Genomic DNA, 22166 nt, shown 5'->3' with positions numbered 1-22166 from the left:
CAGAGGGGAGAAGGGGACTGGGGTGGGGGTCTCAGACAGGGGAGGGGAGAAAGGGACTGGGTGGGGATCTCAGAGGGGAGAAGGGGAGGGGAGAAGGGGACTGGGTGGGGGTGTTCAGAGGGGAGATGGGGACTGGGGTGGGGGTCTCAGAGGGGAAAAGGGGAGGGGAGAAGGGGACTGGGGTGGGGATCTCAGACAGGGGATCTCAGAGGGGAGAAGGGAACTGGGGTGGGGATCTCAGAGGGGAGAAGGGAAGGGGAGGGGAGAAGGGGACTGGGATGGGGGTGTTCAGAGGAGAGAAGGGGACTGGGGTGGGGGTCTCAGACAGGGGAGGGGAGAAGGGGACTGTGGTGGGGGTCTCAGACAGGAGAAGGGGAGGGGAGAAGGGGACTGGGGTGGGGGTGTTCAGAGGGGAGAAGGGGGCTGGAACTGGGGGCTGAAAAAAGGGGCAGAGAGAGGGGACAGATCCTAGATGGAAGGGGGAGCGAGAGGGAGGGCAGACCCTGGATGGATGGGAGAGGGAGGGCAAATGGTGGATTGAAGGGGCAGAGAGAAAGGGCAGGCAGTGGATGGAAGGGACGGCAGAGAGGGCAGACACTGGATGGCAGAGAGAGAGAGAGAGAGTGAAGACAGATGCTGGATGGAAGGAAGACGGTGAAAAGAAGATGAGGAAAGCAGAAACCAGAGACAACAAACTGTAAATAAAATATATATTTTTTATTTTTTTTGCTTTAGGATAAAGTATTGTAGATGTGTTAAATGTTTATAATAGAACATGTAAATAAGGTAATCTTTTTATTGGACTAATTTTAATACATTTTGACTAACTTTCGGAGAACAAAACCCCCTTCCTCAGGTCAGAATAGGATACTGTAACAGCACTATACTGTACTGACCCGAGGACGGAGGTTTTGGCCTCTGAAAGCTAAATGTATTAGTCCAATAAAATGGTATTATTTTACTTTCTATATTTGTTTTATTTCTATTTGTTAATTTGTAAAGTGGTGATTGGTACTTGTTAGGTTTTTTTTTTTCAAATTGACATCTGCTGTCTTTATATTTTGCACAGTACTAGGGGACAGTTTCTGTTTCTGTGGTGTTGCATTGTATGCAGAGTCTGGCATTGGGGGTTCAGTTTAATTTTTGTCTAAATAGAAAGTTTATGATTACTTATTCTATAGTGGATTAGGGTGTATCTGTGTTTATGAAAAAGACATGGCTTTCGGTTGGCATTGACTGTGCAGGATCGACGATCTGTACTATTCTGTCTGGTTTCGTTTTACAATAGGTGAATTGATGTTCTAGTGCTCACTGTAGTGTTTAAGATGCTTTCCTTTTCCTTGTGTGACTCGTAGAAATGACTGCTTATGGTATGGTAGAATTGCTCTATAGGTCCTGAGTGTTTTGTATTCTCGGCATGCCTAGTACTGGATTTGGGGGGGGGGGGGTGTTCAAAAATGACCGGCCCCGGGTGTCAACTACCCTAGGTACGCCACTGCATTTTCGTGCAGTTGCTAACAGTAAAAATAAAGACGTATGGTGCCCTCGAGATGAATTAAGTGTATTGTTTTGAGATGTTGTCAGTGTTCAGGCTGCATTTTTACCTTTTCGTAGAAATCCTGAGTTTCATCAAAAGGAGATGAGGCTGACAGGCAGTCTCAGCCTCTTGTTCTTGAGGACATACCTTTGACACCTTTGCTGCATCAGCAAGCGCTAGTTTTTTGAGTGTTAGGGAACTTGTTTTAGTCATCTCACATTGGTCGTCTGTGCAGCCGCTCCTGCTCTCCCCTCTGATGTCGATGGCTGCGCTTATCCGGGGTTTTCTCCAGGGGCAGCAGTGACGTAAGGAGAGAGGCTAAGCGGCTGCAGGGACCTGGCAGTCTGAGATGGTTCTGAACGGAGGTGCGTTGTATGAGTTGTTTTTCCTGTGCCCCCCCGCCCCCCCCCCACCCGTCGTCGATGTTGGTGAATTGCTCCGCCTCCGCCCTCAACGTCATAACGTTTGATGCGAGGGCGGTGAATTGCTCCACCTCCGCCCTCAACGTCATAACGTTTGACGCGAGGGCGGGGCCCAGAGACTGTGTTTTTCGAGGCTTCAGAGCTTCGAACATACGAACCTTGGCTTCAGTGACGTCAGAAGCCAATAGAACGTTGAGGGTGAGTTTTATAGGGAGCAGATGGGCGTGGCTGAGTACTGAGGGTGAGAAGTCCCAATAGTAACCTAGCCTACCAGGAGGACAGGAGTTCAGGGCTTCACTGCCAGAGATGAAGTGAGCTTCAGAACTCTGAGGGGGGATTTTATTTATATAGATATCACAATTCTTCATGTACAGCAACAAAACAGTGTTTTAGGGTGGATCACAATGAGCTCCTTTTATTATCAGCCAGATAGAGATAAGAGTCTTCAGTTTTAGCACAGTATAAGTCATCACAAGAACAAAATATAAGAAAACCAATGGGCTGCCTTAGGGGCTTATAGCCCATTTATGTTTAAACAACTACTACTACTACTACTTATAATTTCTAAAGCGCTACTAGACGTATGCAGCGCTGTACACTTGAACATGAAGAGACAGTCCCTGCTTGACAGAGCTTACAATCTAATTAGGACAGACAAACAGGACAAACGAGATAAGGGAATATTAAAGTGAAGATGATAAAATAAGGGTTCTGAACAAGTGAATAAGGGGGTTAGGAGTTAAAAGCAGCATCAAAAAGGTGGGCTTTTAGCTTAGACGGCCAGAGATGGAGCTTGACATACCGGCTCAGGAAGTCTATTCCAGGCATATGGTGCAGCAAGATAAAAGGAATGGAGTCTGGAGTTAGCAGTGGTGGAGAAGGGTACAGATAAGAGAGATTTACCCAGTGAAAGGAGTTCCTGGGGAGGAATGTAGGGAGAGATGAGAGTGGAGAGGTACTGAGGAGCTGCAGAGTGAATGCACTTATAGGTCAATAAGAGGAGTTTGAACTGTATGTGGAAACGGATAGGAAGCCAGTGAAGTGACTTGAGGAGAGGGCTAATATGAGCATAACGACACTGGCGGAATATTAGTCGTGCAGCAGAATTTTGAACAGATTGAAGAGGAGAGAGATGGCTAAGTGGGAGACCTGTGAAAAGCAAGTTGCAATAGTCTAAGCGAGAGGTGATAAGAGTGTGGATGAGGGTTCTGGTAGTGTGCTCAGAAAGGAAAGGGTGAATTTTGGTGATATTATAGAGAAAGAAACGACAGGTTTTAGCAGTCTGTTCAATATGTGCAGAGAAGGAGAGGGAGGAGTCAAAGATGACCCCAAGGTTACGAGCTGATGAGACAGGAAGGATGAGAGTGTTATCCACAGAAATAGAGAATGGGGGAGGAGGGGAGGTTGTTTTAGGGGGAAAGATGAGAAGCTCAGTCTTGGTCATGTTTAGTTTCAGATGGCACTGAGACATCCAGGCAGCAATGTCAGACAGGCAGGCTGATACTTTGGCTTGGATTTCGGCTGAGATTTCTGGTGTGGAGAGGTAGATCTGGGAGTAATCAGCATAAAGATGATACTGAAAACCATGGGATGAGATCAGAGTACATAAGCACATAAGCACCGCCACGCTGGGAAAAGACCAAAGGTCCATGAAGCCCAGCACTCTGTCTCTGACAGCGGCCAATCCAGGCCCCAAGAACCTGGCAAAAAAAACCAAAATTTAATAACGATCAATGGACTTTTCCTTCAGGAATCTGTCCAGACCCCCTTTAAACTCAGCAAGGCCAGCTGCCATCACTACCTTCTCCGGCAATGAGTTCCAGAGTCTAACTACGCGCTGAGTAAAGAAAAGCTTTCTCCGATTTGTTTAATACCTACCACATTCTAATTTCATCTTGTGTCCCCTGGTTCTATTATTGTTAGAAAGTGTAAACAAACACTTCACATCTGTCCGCTCTAACCTACTCAGTATTTTGTAAACCTCTATCATATCACCCCTCAGCCGCCTTTTCTCTAGACTAAAGAGTCCTAGCCGTCTTAACCTCTCCTCATAGGGTAGTCGTCCCATCCCTTTTATCATTTTTGTCACCCTTCTCTGCACCTTCTCCAATTCCTTTATATCTTTTTTGAGATGAGGCGACCAGAACTGAACACAATACTCCAAGTGTGGTCACACCATGGAGCGATATAACGGCATTATAACATCCTCATGCTTGTTTTCCATCCCTTTTCTAATAATACTCAACATTCTGTTCACCTTCTTAGCCACCGCAGCACATTGAGCTGAAGATTTCAACGTCCTATCCACGATGACTCCCAGATCCTTTTCTTGGTCTGTAACCCCTAAAGCGGAACCTTGCATTACATAGCTGTAATTCGGGTTCCTCCTTCCCACATGCATCACTTTGCACTTTTCAACACTGAACTTCATCTGCCATTTGGACGCCCAATCCCCCAGTCTCATGAGGTCTTCTTGCAATCTTTCACACTCCTCCTGCGACGAGACGACCCTGGATAACTTTGTGTCATCCGCAAATTTAATTACCTTGCTAGTTATTCCCATCTCGAGGTCGTTTATAAATATATTAAAAAGCAGTTGTCCCAGCACAGACCCCTGAGGGACCCCACTAACTACCCTTCTCCATCAAGAATAATGGCCATTCAACCCTACTCTCTGCTTCCTATCTTTTAACCAGCTCTTAATCCATAATAATACACTGCCTCTGATCCCATGACTCTCCATTTTCCTTTGGAGTCTTTCATGAGGCACTTTGTCAAATGCCTTCTGAAAATCTAGATATACAATCCAGCTCATTTTCGAAAGTGATCGCCAGCCATTTTCTGACATAAATTGGGAGATGGCTGGCGATCTCGGAAAAGCGGCCAAATCGGTATAATCGAAAGCCGCTTTTTTGGCAACATTGCCGCTTTCCCGTCGCTTCGCCGGCCAAAGTTCAAAGGGGCATGTTGGCGGCGAAGCGAAGGCGGGACATGGGCGGGCATGGGCGTGGCTACCAGATGGCCAGCTTTCGGCAATAATGGAAAAAAAATGGCGATAAGCAGAATATCGCCGGGTTTACTTGGTCCTTTTATTTTCACGACCAAGCCTCAAAAAGGTGCACCAAATGACCAGATGACCACTGGAGGGAATGTGGGATGACCTCCCCATACTCCCCCAGTGGTCACCAACCCCCTCCCATACTAAAAAAATAAAACTAAAAACCTTTTTTGCCAGCCTGTATGCCAGCCTCAAATGCCGTACCCACCTCCATGACAGCAGAATGTGTTGTATCCTCCGACTGCCTTTCCCTGGTTGCGATGTGGCTCTCGGGTGAGTGTGACACCTTTTCTGTTAGGTGCCCTGCAGAGTCACATTAGCAATGCATTGTGGTGGATGTAAGGTACAGGCTCTACTCCCATAGTGCTTTTCCCCCCTGCTAACTGGGTCAGAGTGTGCCCTGTTTTGTTTCCGGTAGTCCATAAGGTAGTGGCCATTTTTGTAAGCCAGATTTAGATCCCTTTCATGTGTTACCCACGTTAGAAAACGTTATTACCTTGAATGTGGCTGAAAGAGGGCATTGTCCACCATTCTGCCAGCTCTGACCTACTGCTAATCTCAGTACCAGGGAGATTCTTTGCCAGTGGGGCACAACCTCTGATCTGCAGTTAACTGTGAATAAACGTGCTTATTCAAATAAAGGAATTCTTCAAAGAGATTAGTCTTCAGGTGTCACCTGGTGTGCCAAGGTTATACAACAGCAACAAGTCCTAGAGGCCTGCGTGTATGCAGGTCCCTGGAGCACGTTTAGTGGGCACCGCAGTGCACTTAAGGCAGGCGGACCCAGGCCCATCCCCCCTACCCGTAACACTTGTGCTGGTAATGGTAGCCCTCCAAAACCCACTGTACCCACATGTAATTGCCCCCTTCACCCCTAAGAGCTTTGGTAGTGTTGTACATTTGTGGGTAGTGGGGTTTGGGGGGGGGGTTGGGGGGGCTCAGCATCCAAAATAAGGGAGCTATGCATGTGGGAGGTTTTTCTGAAGTCCACCGCACTGACCCCTAGGGTGCCCAACTGGTGTCCTGGCATGTCAGGGGGACCAGTGCGCTACAAATGCTGGCTCCTCCCACGACCAAATGCCTTGGATTTCGCCGGGTTGGAGATGGCCGGCATTTTTTCCCATTATTGCTGAAAAACAAACCCAGCCATCTCAAACCCAGCGAACGCCAAGGCATTTGGCCGGGCTAAAGATCAGCCCGCAAATTCCTCTATTTGAACTTTCCCAGCTGTAAAGGAATTAAATACAAACAGGCATATTCTACTACCTTTGCGTACAAAAGCACACAGATATGGAATGCACTACCTATGGCCCTGAAAACCATGGACAACTTAACCAGCTTTCGCAAATCTTTGAAGACATATCTCTTCAACAAAGCCTACAAAAGAAATCCTAATGAAACTAATCACTCGTAAACTACCCAAGCGCTTCAAAAACCTCTCACACGACCTTACCTATCACCTTTCCATTTAAATCCTCATCTACCTTCAGCTTATTACCGACTATTTAAAATAATGTAATGACTATATCATAACAACACTCTGTAAGCCACATTGAGCCTGCAAAAAGGTGGGATAATGTGGGGTACAAATGCAATAAATAAATAAATAAAATTATCAAAAAAAAAGATGGCCGGCCATCCTTTTCGATAATACGGTTCTGGCCAGCTGTAGCGCCGCCGCCAACATAGATCGCCGGCGATCTATTTGGCCGGCGATGTTCGATTATGCCCCTCAATATCAACTGGCTCCCCTTTGTCCACGTTTGTTCACCCCCTCGAAAAAATGCAGTAGATTTGTGAGGCAAGACTTCCCTTCACTAAATCCGTGCTGACTTTGTCTCAGTAGCCCATGCTTTTGTATGTGCTCTGTAATTTTATTCTCAATAATAGCCTCCACCATTTTTCCCGGCACCGACGTCAGACTCACCGGTCTATAATTTCCCGGATCTCTTCTGGAACCCTTTTTGAAAGTCGATGTTACATTGGCCACCCTCCAATCTTCCGGTACCACACCTGTTTTTAGGGATAAATTACATATTACTAACAGTAGCTCCACAAGTTCATTTTACAGCTATATTAATACTAAGGGAAGAAGTATAGATGGAGAAAAGAAGAGGTCCCAGGACAGATCCCTGAGGTGCACCAACTGACAGTGGTATAGAAGTAGAGGAGGATCCACTAGAGTATACACTAAAGGTACGCTGGGAGAGATAAGAACAAAACCACGAAAGAACAGAGCCCTGAAATCCAAGTGAGGACAGTGTATCAAGGAGTAGGCTGTGATCAACAGTGTCAAAAGCAGCAGATAGATCGAGAAGGATGAGGATAGAATAGAGACCTTTTGATCTGGCCAGGAACAGATCATTGGAGACTTTAGCAAGCGCTGTTTCAGTTGAATGAAGAGGGCGAAAGCCAGATTGAAGTGGATCAAGAATAGCTTGAGATGAAAGAAAGTCAAGGCAACGGCGGTAAACAGCATGTTCAAGTATCTTGGATAGGAAAGGGAGGAGGGAGATGGGGCGCTAGTTGGAAGGCAGGTAGGGTCCAATGAAGGTTTTTTAAGGAGTGGTGTGACTACGGCATGTTTGAAGGCATCAGGAACAGTCGCAGTGGACAGTGAAAGATTGAGGATATGACAGATAAAAGGGATGACAGTAGGAGAGATAGTGTTAAGTAGATGGTTGGGAATAGGATCAGAGGAACAGGTAGTTAGTTTCGAGGAGGAAATAAGATGTGTAGTTTCCTCTTCAGTGATTTCAGAAAAGGAAGAAAAGGAGGCAGGGGTTGGAGGGTTGAGAGAATGGGCTAAGGGAAGGAGAGGTGGAGGTGACCTGGATGAAAATTCAAGTTTAATCTTGTGAACCTTATCACGAAAGAACTCAGCCAGAGTCTGGGGGGAAAGTGAAGGGGGGGGGGGGGGGGTTGGAGGTGAAGGTACTTTGAGGAGAGAGTTCAGTGTGGCAAAAAGATCTGCATGAAACAAAATATTTATTTTTCTTTTGACTTATAAAAAACACTTGCCCCGAAACATGTTCAAAACAGAATAATCTATTTGTGTATCTCTAAGGTAAACTTTTACAAACTAGATGATGTGATGCTATGTGCCCGAATGAAAGGCATGTTTAATTCTACTCCCATTTGACCTCAATATATTCCATCATCTTTATAACACCAGGTTTCCCAAGGCAGATTACAACAGTTAAGATGAACCCATCAGGAAACAGGATATCCTTGCTGAAATTTGGCCACCTGTATTGTATACATTGCATTTATTTATTAAGTTATTAGTGTAGAAAAATGAGCACAAAATACAGAGTTTAAAATTGCTGTTTCTACCAGCTATAATATTTTTAAGCTGTTCTAGTGATATTCAATTGTTATTTCTTCAAATAAATTAAAAAGCTGTCCAATAAGTAAAAATAAAAATAAAAATCTTTTGTCCTCAACCCTTTAAGGCACTGCCTATCCAATTGAAACAGCTTTAGACTTGTTACAGGTGGACCAACAACGAATGACAATGTGGATGCAGCACCTGGTAGGTTTTTGCTTGTACTGTTTTGAGTGTACTAGAGATGACGGCTGCGCGGTGAAGTAGAAACAGAGATTAACCAAATGGCTTCCTTGCTTCCAGAGGAGTAGATAGGCTCACTTCCACTCCTGTCTATTAAACCTCCTAGACCCCCTACTCTGCATAGACCTCCCTGTGGCCATTTTATAAGATGGATCTCTGTGTGTCCCTACAAGAACATCCATGTTCCTTGTACTGGCTGTGTTCTCGCATTACAAGAACATCCATGTTCTTTGCACTGGCAGTGTTTTCGCATTACAGTACCAGCAGCAACTAGTGCGGCTTTGTAACGGGGGAGGGGAGGGGAATCAGTTCTCTGGTCTGTTTCTTCCTGTGTGGGACCTGCTATCTCTACGGATCCACCTTAAGGAGGTGGGCTACTTCAGGATGACCTCAGTAAAGGGGGAGGAATGAAGAGCTTTGAGCTAGCTCATGCTTTGGTTGGTTCTCTTTGTGTAGAGCTGCAAAGAGCAGAGTTTTCTCGTCTTTTGGGACTGGAAATCCTTGCAAGGCCCAGTCCCAGATATTCAGAGGGGAGAAGAAGGACTTTATCTGAGACTTTCAGGAATCAGCCCAACCTCCTCTAGTCTTACTCATCTTTCCAGAAACAGGGAAATTTAATCCATTCCAGCACCCGCTCCAGAATTCAGAAGGGAAATGTCTGTCTTGCTTTCTGATCGGGTAAGAAATTCTTCTCTCGCTATTTGTACACAGAGTTCCAGCAGTAAAAGGAAAATATTTCCCAAGGCTGTGCTTCCAGCCTTCCCTTCTTCATCCTTGTTGGTCTGTTTTGAAGTGAAGCAGTAACTTCAGGGCCAGATGCACTAAACTTAACAAGCCATTAACAAGCAAGTAGTAAACCCTGGCATGCACTAAAGACTTTTTTCCCCGACGACGGTAGCAGCTAACGAAAACGGAATGCAGATGAGCAAATTGTGTAGAAACCTTATTGTAATGAGATGCACTAACCTTTTCTGATTGCCTTAACGCTGGAAAATCTAACGAGAGGTCTGGACGGGATAGAAAAATCTGCTAGAAAAGTAACAAAAAAGAAAATAGTGCTCCGCTTTTTAAAAAAATGTGTATTTTAGCCGTCATCCCCCCCCCCCCCAAGATGCCCCGCCACTCACCCCCTCTGATGCGGCTCGACAGTGCAGTTGAGGACGTCCATTAAAAAAAAAAAAAGTCCATTTTGGCTGTCATACCCCCCTCCCCCCCCCCCCCCCCCCCCCCCCGCAATAATAAAAACATCTTTTTTGTCAGTGCTTCACTCAGCCGAGAGACCTGGAAGTCCCTGAGCCAATCACAACGCGTTTGAGCCAATCACAGCGCGTTTAGCTCTGCTAAACGCGTTGTGATTGGCTCAGGGACTTCCAGGTCTCTTGGCTGAGTGAAGCACTGACAAAAAAGATGTTTTTATTATTGTGGGGGGTAATGACGGCCAAAATGGGCGCCCATCCAAAAAAACCCGCCCATTTTGGCCGTCATTCCCCCCTTGCAATAATAAAAACGGCTTTTTTGGCAGTGCTTCACTCAGTTGAGAGACCAGGAAGTCCCTGAGCCAATCACTGCGCGTTTAGCTCGGCTCAGGGACTTCCTGGTCTCTCAGCTGAATGAAGCACTGCCAAAAAAGATGTTTTTATTATTGTGGGGGGAAATGACAGCCAAAATGGGTGCCCATCCAAAAAATAACGCCCATTTTGGCGGTCATTCCCCCCTTGCAATAATAAAAACGGCTTTTTTGGCAGTGCTTCACTCAGTTGAGAGACCAGGAAGTCCCTGAGCCAATCACTGCACTGTTTAGCTCGGCTCAGGGACTTCCTGGTCTCTCAGCTGAGTGAAGTACTGCCAAAAAAGATGTTTTTATTATTGCAGGGGGGGGGGGGGGGGGATGACGGCCAAAATGGGCGTGTTTTTTTTGGATGGGCGCCCATTTGGGCTGTCATTTCCCCTCTTGCAATAATAAAAACGTCTTTTTTGGCAGTGCTTCACTCAGTTGAGAGACCATGAAGTCCCTCAGCCAATCATAACGCGTTTAGCCGAGCTAAACGCGCTGTGATTGGCTCAGAGACTTCCTGGTCTCTGAGCTGAGTGAAGCACTGCCAAAAAAGACGGCCAAAATGGATGTTTTTTTTGGATGGGCGTCCTCAACTGCACTGTCCTCTGGATTGAGCCACATCGGAGGGGGTGAGCATCGTGTCGTCTTACGGTGGCACAGGGAGGCCTATTTGGTATGCGCAGAGCAGCCAGCATAACGCTTGGCTGCTCTGCGCATGCTCCACCGGCCTATTGGCCGACTTTAACGATGGAATAGAGAATGCAAGTGAGCTACAACGAGCAGCTCATTTGCATTCCCTTTCCTTAATGCATGCCCGTTTCTTACCGATTTGCTAAGGGAATCGGTAAGGGAAGGGCTCTAATGATTGTTTAGTGCATCTGGCCCTTAGTGGTGTTGGTAGAAAAATCTGCTGAAGGTGGAGCCCAGTTCCCAATCTGAAGAATTTATAGTCCTCCTGAAGTAACTGGCTACTGGACTTTAAAAGATGGTAGGATCAGGGCACACCATTGTGCATATTTGCAGCCAGGAATACCTGATAGTTGTGGTTGCATTTAACACATGTAAAATGTAAAAGACGGATATAGCGGGATCCTCCCGGATTCAATTAAAAACACCTTTAAAAGTTCATTTTTTCTTTGCCCAGTCATTTAGATAGGGATGTTTTATATATATCCACCAAAAAAATTGTTTTTAAAAGAAGACTGTTGATGTATTCGCTGAAGATTATTCTCCCGGACCCTCGTATTTGCCTAGCAATCTTGTCCTCCTTAAAAGTTGCAAGGTCCCCGTCGTGCAGCGGTAATGTTACTTCACAGGGGGCGTGACTTAGCGGGATCTATGGTTCTTGGGGTAATAAAAGTTTTGTGACAGAAGGAGCGCTTCATTGTTTTGACGGCCGCCGCTGCTTACAGTATACAGCGATCACTAGCCATAACCCAGTCCTGCGGTTCTCTATTCTCCTCTTTCCTGGCGAATCTTGAAGGAGGTTTAATAGACTGGAGTGGAAGTGAGCCCATCTAGTCCACTGTCAGCAAGGAAGCCGTTTGGTTAATCTCTGTTTCCACTCCCCCACGCAGCCATCATTGCCGTTCATTCAAAACACAGCAAGCAAACCTGTGAGCTGCTGCATCCACGTTGTTGTTCTTTATTGTCTGTCCATCTGTAACAAGTACTGTCTAACACTGTTTTTATTGGATAGGCAGTGCCTTACAAGGTGGAGGAGAAAAGACAAAATTGAATATCACTAAAACAACTTCAAAAATTATTGTAGCTAGTAGAAACAGCAATGATAAATTCTGTAGTTTGTGCTCATTGAGGCACATGGAATCACATATTCATCTGTTTTGTAGACGTTTACATTTTAGGTATAGAAATGGATTATTGTGTTTTTGAACTAGTTTCAGGGGCAAGTGGTTTTATAAGTCCAAATAAATATAAATATTTTGTTTCATGCGGATTTCTTTTGTATAAACATAACTACATGGGCTAGAAGCTCCTAATGCAGTCCATTGGTTTTCTTATATTTTGTTCTTGTGATCACTTATACTGTGCCAAAACTGAAAACAGAGATAAGAGTTGAGGTTAAATGAGGGGGACATGGGATAAACATATCTGGTCCACAGGAGACGGTACGACTATAAAGTTGAAGCCAGTCCCGCTGCAGCAGCCATCTCCGTTTGTTAAAAACAATAGCAAAGGAGATTTGCATTCTCTCTTGATAGGGGGTGGGGGGGGGGGGGATCTAAGAGCAGTTGTGGGGGCTGGTGGAATTTTCAAGGGTCTCTGAGGGCGGGGGGGTTATTTTCCAAAATATATTTGTCAGTACTCCAGAAGCTGCTTTGTTATTTCCAGTGCTGTATTGTGGTTTTCATTGGAGCGCTAGATGCTTGCTGTTTTCTTCATGATGACAATAAACATAGTTCTCTATAAAAATACTTGCTAAAGTTTTAATGCCCATCCAGCTCATTTTCGAAAGAGAAGGGCGCCCATCTTTCGACACAAATTGGGAGATGTGCGCCCTTCTTGCAAGGCCGCCTAAATTGGCATAATCGAAAGCCAATTTTTTGACACCCTCGACGGCTTTCTGTCGCGGGGACAACCAAAGTTCACGGGGTTGTGTCGGCAGGGTAGCGAAGGCGGGACTGGGGCGTGATTAGAAGATGGGCGTCCTCGGCCAATAATGGAAAAAAGAAGGGCGGCCCTGACGAGCACTTGGCCGACTTTATTTGGTCCATTTTTTTTTCATGACCAAGCAGTGAAAAGATGCCCAAACTGAGCAGATGACCTCCCCTTACTCCCCCAGTGGTCACTAACCCCCCTCCCACCATAAAAAACAGGTTAAAAATACTTGTTTGCCAGCCTCTATGCCAGCCTCAAATGCCATACTCAAATGCCATACTCAGGTCCATCGCAGCAGTGTACAGGTCCCTGGAGCAGTGTACTTCAGGCAGGCGGACCTGGGGGGGGGGGTTTGGGGGCTCAGCACCCAAGGTAAGGGAGCTATGCACCTGGGAGCAATTTCTGAAGTCCACTGCAGTGCCCCCTAGGGTGCCAGGTTGGTGTCCTGGCATGTGAGGGGGACCAGTTCACTACAAATGCTGGCTCCTCCCATGACCAAATGGCTTGGATTTGGCCATTTTTGAGATGGGCGTCTTTGGATTCCATTATCGGCGAAAACCAAGAGCGGCCATCTCTAAGTTCGACCCAAATGTTGAGATTTGGGCGTCCCCGACCGTATTATCGAAACAAAAGATGGATGCCCATCTTGTTTCGATAATACGGTCGGGGACGCCCCTTTACGGGGCCGCCCTTAGAGATGGGTGCCCCCGTTCGATTATTCCCCTCTGTGTGTAATTTTTTTTTTATTTCACAGAAATGTCTTTTATTTTAAAGCTTCCACTATGAACATGTAACAAAGTTTTAAATCAGCAAAACAGCATTAAAAATTATTCTACCTGCTAGACACAGCAGAAACTCTCTTTGCATATGCCCAGAACTTTCTGGAAGGACTGCTTACACCTAGATCCAGCTGTATTCATTGTCTTATGGGCAGCATACACCTCAATTCAGCTGTTTCTCATCAGAAGGGCCGAATACACCAGGATCCTGGTCTATTTTCGATCACAAGGGCCGGATACACCAGGATCCTGATCTATTTTCAAGGGCCGAATACACCTGGATCCTGGTGTATTCGGCCTATCTGATGAGAATACACCAGGATGTTGGTGTATTCATCCCTTCTGATCTAAAATACACCAGGATCCTGGTGTATTCGGCCCTTCTGATCGAAAATACACCAGGATGGAAATGGGACTTGATATACCACCTTTCTGAGGTTTTTGCAACTACATTCAAAGCGGTTTACATATATTCAGGTACTTATTTTGTACCAGGGGCAATGGAGGGTTAAGTGACTTGCCCAGAGTCACAAGGACCTGCAGTGGGAATCGAACTCAGTTCTCCAGGATCTGAGTTCCCAGGATCAAAGTCCATTGCACTAACCACTAGGCTACTCCTCCACTCCAGGATTCTGGTGTATTCAGCCCTTCTGATCAAAAACACACCAGGATCCTGGTGTATTCATCTCCTTTGATCGAATATACACCAGGATCCTGGCGTATTCATCCCTTCTGATCGAATATACACCAGGATCCTGGTGTATTCATCCCTTCTGATCGAAAATACACCAGGATCCTGGTGTATTCATCTCTTCTGATCCCAAATACACCAGGATCCTGGTGTATGCGGCCCTTCTGATCCCTAATACACCAGGTATTCGGCCCTTCTGATCGAAAATACACCAGGATCTTGGTGTATTCATCTCTTCTGATCGAAAATACACCAGGATCCTGGTGTATGCGGCCCTTCTGATCCAAAATACACAAGGATCCTGGTGTATGCGGCCCTTCTGATTGAAAATACACCAGGTATTCGGCCCTTCTGATCAAAAATACACCGGGATCCTGGTGTTTTCATCCCTTCTGATCGAAAATAGACCAGGATCCTGGTGTATTCATCTCTTCTGATCGAAAATAGACCGGGATCCTGGTGTATTCATCTCTTCTGATCGAAAATAGACTGGGATCCTGGTGTATTCATCTCTTCTGATCCAAAATACACCAGGATCCTGGTGTATGCGGCCCTTCTGATCGAAAATACACCGGTATCCTGGTGTATTCATCTCTTCTGATCCAAAATACAGCAGGATCCAGGTGTATGCGGCCCTTCTGATCGAAAATACACCAGGATCCTGGTATATGCGGGCTTTCTGGTCGAAAATACACCAGGATCCTGGTGTATGCGGCCCTTCTGATCGAAAATACACCGGTATCCTGGTGTATTCATCTCTTCTGATCCAAAATACAGCAGGATCCAGGTGTATGCGGCCCTTCTGATCGAAAATACACCAGGATCCTGGTATATGCGGGCTTTCTGGTCGAAAATACACCAGGATCCTGGTGTATGCGGCCCTTCTGATCCCAGTTACACCAGGATCCTGGTGTATGTGGTCCTTCTGATGAGAACAGAGCTGAATCTAGGTGTATGCTGCCCCTCAGACAATGAATACAGCTGGATTCAGGTGTGAGCAACCCCAAACACCCGCACAATTACCAGTGTAGGTTCCAGGTGCAGCTGGGATTGAGCAAGATATAAAAGTATATCATCTGCGAATAGGCCAATATGATATTCTCTCTCTCCCCCCTCCCCCCCCCCCCCCCCCCCCCCCCCCCCCCCCCCCCCCCCCCCCCCCACATCACTAGACTCCAAAAAGAGTCCGTGGTTTGTATCTTAACACCCAAAGGCTCCATTGCCAGCAAGAATAGTAGGGGGGAGAGAGAGGACAACCCTGTCTGGTTCCCTGCTGCAACTCAATAGGGGATGACAAGTTCCCATTGATCAAAAAGCATGCTGTGGTTTCATGTAAAGCACTTTCACCCATGCAGTGGATCTCCCCCCGCCCCCCCAAATGCCATATCTCGTGGCCCAAAACAGGTATTCCCACAATATGCTATCAAAGGCTTTTTCCATATCTAACCCCACTGTAGCAGCTGTGCTCCCACTTCCCCTATGCTCATGGAAAGCACCTGTCACTTTTGCAAGACTCATGGAGGCATATCTTCCTGGAACAAAGCCCACTTGGTCGAGTTGTATAATCCGTGGTAATAAAGCATTTAGCCTTCATGCCAAAATGGCAGCCAAAAGCTTCATATCCTGATTCAGTAAAGATATTGGGCGATAAGATCTCACCTATTCTGGGTCTTTGCCCCAGCTCTCCAGGATATACAGGAAGAAGAAAAAACAGAAAACCCTGGAAGGAGATATTGGACCAGATATGAGTTTTCCCCTGGAAGCAACCAAGTCTCGGTAAGACAGAAGAATTCTGTGCGCTATGAAGTTAGTCTATCATAAATCAGATGTTTTCTTGCTAACGGACTTACAATTCAAAAGTCTACACGAGATCACAGTCTGATGACTGCATTGAATAGTTCAAAAGGGTTAGAGAAGAACATATGAATAGCTATACTGAGTCTTACCAATGGTCCATCTAACCCAGTAGCAGTTGCCAATCCAGGTCACAAGTACCTGGCAAAAACCCAATTAGTAGTATCATTCCATGCTACCAATCCCAGGGCAAGCAGTGGCCTTCCCCATGTCCATCTCAATAACAGACTATGGACTTTTCCTCCAGGAACTTGTCCAAACCTTTTTTAAACCGAAATACACTAACCGCTGTTACCACATTCTCCGACAACGGATTCTAGAACTTTAAATATTCTTTGAGAGAAAAAATATTTCCTCCTATTTGTTTTAAAAAATATTACCATGTAATTTTATTAAGTGTCCCCTGTTCTTTGTACTTTTTTTGAATGAGGGAAAAATTGATTCACTTTTACCCATTCTACACCGTTTTATAGACCTCAGTCATATCCCCTTCGACTGTCTTTTTTCAACCTCTTTAGCCTTACTTGTCTAGATCAAGGAAATCATTGAGATATGCTAAAAGGCCGATGCCCTCAAACAACTGGGATATGTTATGTAAGGTCAGCTGAATATTTAGCAGCGCTAACCAATGGAAAAAAATAATATGAGTAAAATAAACAAGAACATAGGGCAGGGATCAAAGAACTGAGCACCTGTGAAATCATGACTCACTATTACTGATATGGAAAAATTCCAATGTTGTCTATGTGCCCCAAATTCGCTTGCCCCCCAGGACCATGCATAAAGAGCACATATCCTTCGCCCATCCTGCCACAGTGCAAAATGCTACCAGTAGCATAAATTGTCACATGTTCCGGGGTTCTTGTGACATCAGTTTAACATGACCAGTAGCCAAGTGGGTACAGGAGCCTCAGGGGTCCAGAACAGGTCAAGGATTGTTCTGGAGTTCGTGTTGCATCGGTGTCACATGGTCAGGTGGGTACTGGAGCCTCAGTCTTTCTCATTTTCTTTCCTATATCTACCTTATGAAAAATAAACGGAGCAGATGGTTGACAAAACAAAACTAATTTATTAGTAAAAACCAATGGAATATACACACACAAATAGCCCGACACAGGCCATGTTTCGCCCAACAGGGCTGCTTCAGGGGCTACAAAAGAAATATAAATAAAAAATATAAAACATGTATATTGTTTGTTGTATTATCAAACCACATATATAAATAGACATGTGTATATATATATATATATATATATATATATATATATATATATATATATATATATATAGCATACACAAACATCTACGTTGGTCAAAGGTCAAAGTACTTCGAACATAATGACACAGACCACTAAAAAAAGGGGTTATTTACTCAATTGTATACTGTACAATAATCAAATATTCTGCTGGGTGAATTTAGTTAAAAAAAACTGATAAGATGGCTGTATAGAGCTAATGACATAATAAAAAACTTATATTGAAGAAAATATAATTTTAGAGCAGCAGCCTTCTAGTGCTAAATCAAACAAAAAGCGTGCCTCAAACACCTTCCATGCATGCCAGAGAGAAGCAACTACTTACTTGATGTCAGTCCGACAGTCTCTTATCTCTGAAAGTGCTGAAAAAACGTGACCATGAAAACAAGAAGCAATAAAGGGAGACTGAAGGTCAAAGTGCTTCGAACATAATGACACAGACCACTAAAAAAAGGGGCTATTTACTCAATTGTATAATGTACAATAATCAAATATTCTGCTGGGTGAATTTAGTTCAAAAAACTGATGATGGCTGTATAGAGCTAATGACATCATAAAAAACTTATATTGAGAAAAATATAATTAAAAAGTGAGCGAATTCACTAATCTGATGGAATAAAAGTGTAATAAAAAAATTTTTTTGTAATAAAATTTTTTTAAGGAGAACACTTATATAATTCTAAACGCCAAGCAGTGACATCAATAAAATGAAATACTATAAATATGGACCATTAGAAAGTGTGCGGTGACTGAAAAAAAGAATAATGGAAGCACGTGAAAGAAATGCCTAAAGGCACTGAACAGAACAGTGATAGACAAATTTGACAATAAAAATAGAGAAATATTTGTAAATTTAATAAAAAGGTTTTTTTTTAATAAAAAATAATTTATTGATGAAAAAAAGATAAGAAAAATATGATGATAAAAATGAAATGAATGATGATAAAAAAAGAAGAAGAAAACCAAAATAGGAAAAAAAGTTGGTGCACTATGGATATTGCTAAATGATAATAATACTTTCTGACCCAATTATATGGAAAATGAGTGACATACATGTATGTACTCCAAATAATAACATTGATTGTATAAAAAAGGTTTTGTGTGGTGGATGTCTTAGATGCCTATGTAAACATAATAATGGCAAGTGTTTGATGATACATAGTGACATATTTTAACAAATTAATCATTTAGTCAATTGCAGGACATTTTATATGTGTTCATTACACTTGACAGTGAAGGACTGTTGTGTAGGTGGGTTTCTTTTGTCCTATTTTTGCCTATAGTGGTTTAGATATGGAATATTAATTATGTTTTAGATAATATTTTATACATTACACTGCATACATTATCAATGTTTTTTTTAAAAAGATTATATTACAATGCATATGTTTTTTATATAAAAAAGATTATATTATAGGACATATGTTTTTTAATTTTTGTTTAATATTTATTTGCAATTTTTTGGTAAATGTTTTCTGGTGGGATATTGATGTCATATATAATGTATTTATTTTTATATTCTTTCATATATATATATATATATATATCATACCAATGTAGATGTTTGTGTATGCTATATATATATATATATATATATACATGTCTATTTATATATGTGCTTTGATAATACAACAAACAATATATATGTTTTATATTTTTTATTTATATTTTTTTTGTAGCCCCTGAAGCAGCCCTGTTGGGCGAAACACGGCCTGTGTCGGGCTATTTGTGTGTGTATATTCCATTGGTTTTTACTAATAAATTACGTTTTGTTTTGTCAACGATCTGCTCCGTTTATTTTCCATCTTGGAGTTTGTAGGCCATCTGCCTTTGTGCTTTCTTGGACTATATCTATCTTAGACATTGATCTGTACCTCTCAGCTTTCTTCCATTTAATGTTTACTCCCTCCACTAAGATTTTACTTCTCCTAATCTCTTGTTTTTTACAGCATCTACCTACAACTTTTCATGTCTTTCCCTCATCCTAGCAACCATTCCCCATCTCTCTCTCAGTAATTTCCCCCTCCCTGTGTCCAGCATCTCTCCTCCTCTCTCCAGAATTTCCTCCTCACTCTCCTCTGTCTAGTGTCTTCCCTCTCTTGTTCTCTCCCTCTGACCAGTATTTCCCCCTCTCTCCCTATCCTCCATGCCCGACATCCCTCTTTTCTCCCCCCATTTCCAGCATCTCCCTCCATCTATCTTCTCTTTTTGTCCAGCATCTTTCTCCTCTAGCATTTCTCTTTTTCTCACTATCCCACCTGTGTCCAACATTTCCCCTTCTATCTCCTTCCTTTGTCCAGCATCTCCTGTCTCTCAAGTCCTACCGCACACAACCAGCTTCTTCATTCTTTTGTTATACCTCCTAATGTCCAGCATCTCCTGTCCATTTTCCTATTCCCCATGTCCAACATTGCCCTTCCATCTTTCTGTTTCTTTCCATGTCCAGCATCTCCCTCTACTCTTGCCCCCTATATTCGCCTGCCTCCATATGTTCCCAAGTGTCCAGCATCTTCCCTCATCTCTCTCTAATGCCCTTGTGTTCAATATCTCCATATGCCCCCTCATGTCTAGCATTTCCCCTCCATCCTCATATTTCCCCTCCCCCCATATTCAGTATCTTTTTATTCCATCTCCCTATATCCTTTGATGTCCAGAATCTCCTGTCTGTCTCTCAATATTCATATCCAGCACCTGAACTCTATTTCCATCTCTCCCCATGTCCAGTTTCTCCCCATTTACCTATGTCCATCTTCCCCCCTCCTCCTCATATACCTATACCCCCCACCATCCAGCATCTGCCCTTCATAGACCTTTGATTCACCTTCCCCTCCATTTCCAACATCTTCCTTCGGTCTCTCTATATTGCCCCAGGTCCATCTACCTTTTCCCCTCCCCTCTGCCCCTGGATCCAACACCTCTCCTGTCTCTTTCCTACACCCCCTTCCCTTTGTCCCAGGAGATGCTGATGTTAGCTGGGAGAAGGGAATGGTTGCTGTAGGGGGACCAGGTAAGGCAGGCTTAGCACTCTGAGCCTTGAGCCTGCCCTGCAGACAGGAAACTACAATCCACATCCAACGCTTCCTTCTTCATTCCCACCTTGTCTTCAGCCAGATCTCTGCCCAGTTCCTTCATCTCAATCAAAGGTTTATAGATGGTCCAGTGCACTTCTTCCTTTCCCCATGCCTCCTGCATTCCACATGCTTTCATATTATTTTTCTTCAACATAAATTCTAACAGAATATTAATTACATATCACTAAATATTAAATCATTTACATTTATGTTGTGCTCATACGTACCATGAAACTGTTAGTATATCCGATGACACAAGGTCAATAAAGTGTCATTTTGTTATAATCATTGCACATGTTTTGACCTTTCAAAATGAAAAATCAAGTTCCATAAATACATATACAAGGGAATTCTCTATGTGGTACTGAACGTTAGACGCTACTTATGCACCAAATTTTAAGTGTGAAAAAGCATTCTATCATTAAGCAAGGCACCAAAACAGGGCAGATGTGGCAGATCCGCACAAAAACTCACATCGTCCATTTTTAGAATATTGCCTAAGTGTTTCCACATGGCCATGGGACAAGCATGAGTGGGTCAGAGGAGTTCCCTTAAAGTTTGCACACTGTTATAGAATACTTTAGATGTGTGCCCAGCTTACGCACTGGGATTTCCACCTGGTTTCGTTGGTGTAACTCCTCACGCCCAATGGCATTATTCTATAAATGACCCTAGTCACGGAACACTCATTATGCGATACCTTTCAGTGCTGAATTTTGAGTACCATTTACTGAATCCAGCCCATAGTGAACACCAAATCCCATTTATCAAACTTGCCAAAATTATTTAAAGTCTTCTGTCAAAAAACACTGCAGTTGAACATTGTGGGTCAAGTTCTCCGGGTTTCAGAAATGATTATGAGATTTTATTGATCCTGCATCATGAAATATACAAATCTCTTGATATACATGAGCACAACAAAAATGTAACAATGTTTCCATATCATCAAGCTGATCAATCCATAGACTGGTGGGTTGTGTCCATCTACCAGCAGGTGGAGATAGAGAGCAAACTTTTGCCTCCCTATATGTGGTCATGTGCTGCCGGAAACTCCCCAGTATGTTCTCTATCTCAGCAGGTGGTGGTCACACACAGCAGCAGCTCTGGCTAGGCCTCCAAGCCTAATCCTTAGGTTTTGTTGAGGCCTGGGGTTGAGGGCTCTTCTTGAGCAAGTGCAAACCTGGTGGTGCCAGGTCCCTCCTTTTCTCCCCCCTCCCGCTGGCTCCGTTAAAAAAAAAAAAAAAAATTTTAAACGTCCTTAAAGGCGTTTATTTCGACGTTTATTTAAACGTTCATTGCAGCTACTCACTGGGACACCAGTTCGTTACAGCTCGGAGCGGCAAGCAGGTAATTTTTACCTTTTTATAGCGGGCAGGGGGTTCCCCGATTCTTCTCCTCGTGGCATATGGCGTCGGAGGGCGAGGGCGCAAAGGGTCGCTCCCCGGTTCGCTTGTGCGCTTCTATAGGGGATGCGGGGGTCTTACAGCCTGATTCGCCCTTGTTGGGTGACAGTTTCGTGACCGATGAATGTCCCGGTCCTTCCTCCGGCGTGGCGGTTTTTCCCGCCATAAACGCCCATCCCCCGCTCCTCGCCTCCGCCATGTTGGCCGGCCACGCGGCTCGGACGGCTTCTTCGGGGCCGCCCTTGAGGTTGGAGACATTAATGCCATGTACGCCCTTAATTTGGGCGAGGGCACAAAGCGGCTAAAGTTGAGCGCCGCTCTTCCCGCGCGGCTCCTTCGCGGAGTGTCGC

General features: G+C 44.2%; 1 pseudogene; it reads left to right on the top strand.

Moving 5' to 3' along the window:
* LOC115463715 overlaps positions 1-22166 on the top strand; it is a 180716-nt pseudogene that overhangs the window by 99684 nt on the left and 58866 nt on the right.

This window comes from Microcaecilia unicolor, chromosome 2 (assembly GCF_901765095.1).
Source record: "Microcaecilia unicolor chromosome 2, aMicUni1.1, whole genome shotgun sequence".
Taxonomy (NCBI): domain Eukaryota; kingdom Metazoa; phylum Chordata; class Amphibia; order Gymnophiona; family Siphonopidae; genus Microcaecilia; species Microcaecilia unicolor.
The sequence above is the reverse complement of the archived record's forward strand: the minus strand, read 5'-3'. Positions and strand labels throughout refer to the sequence as shown.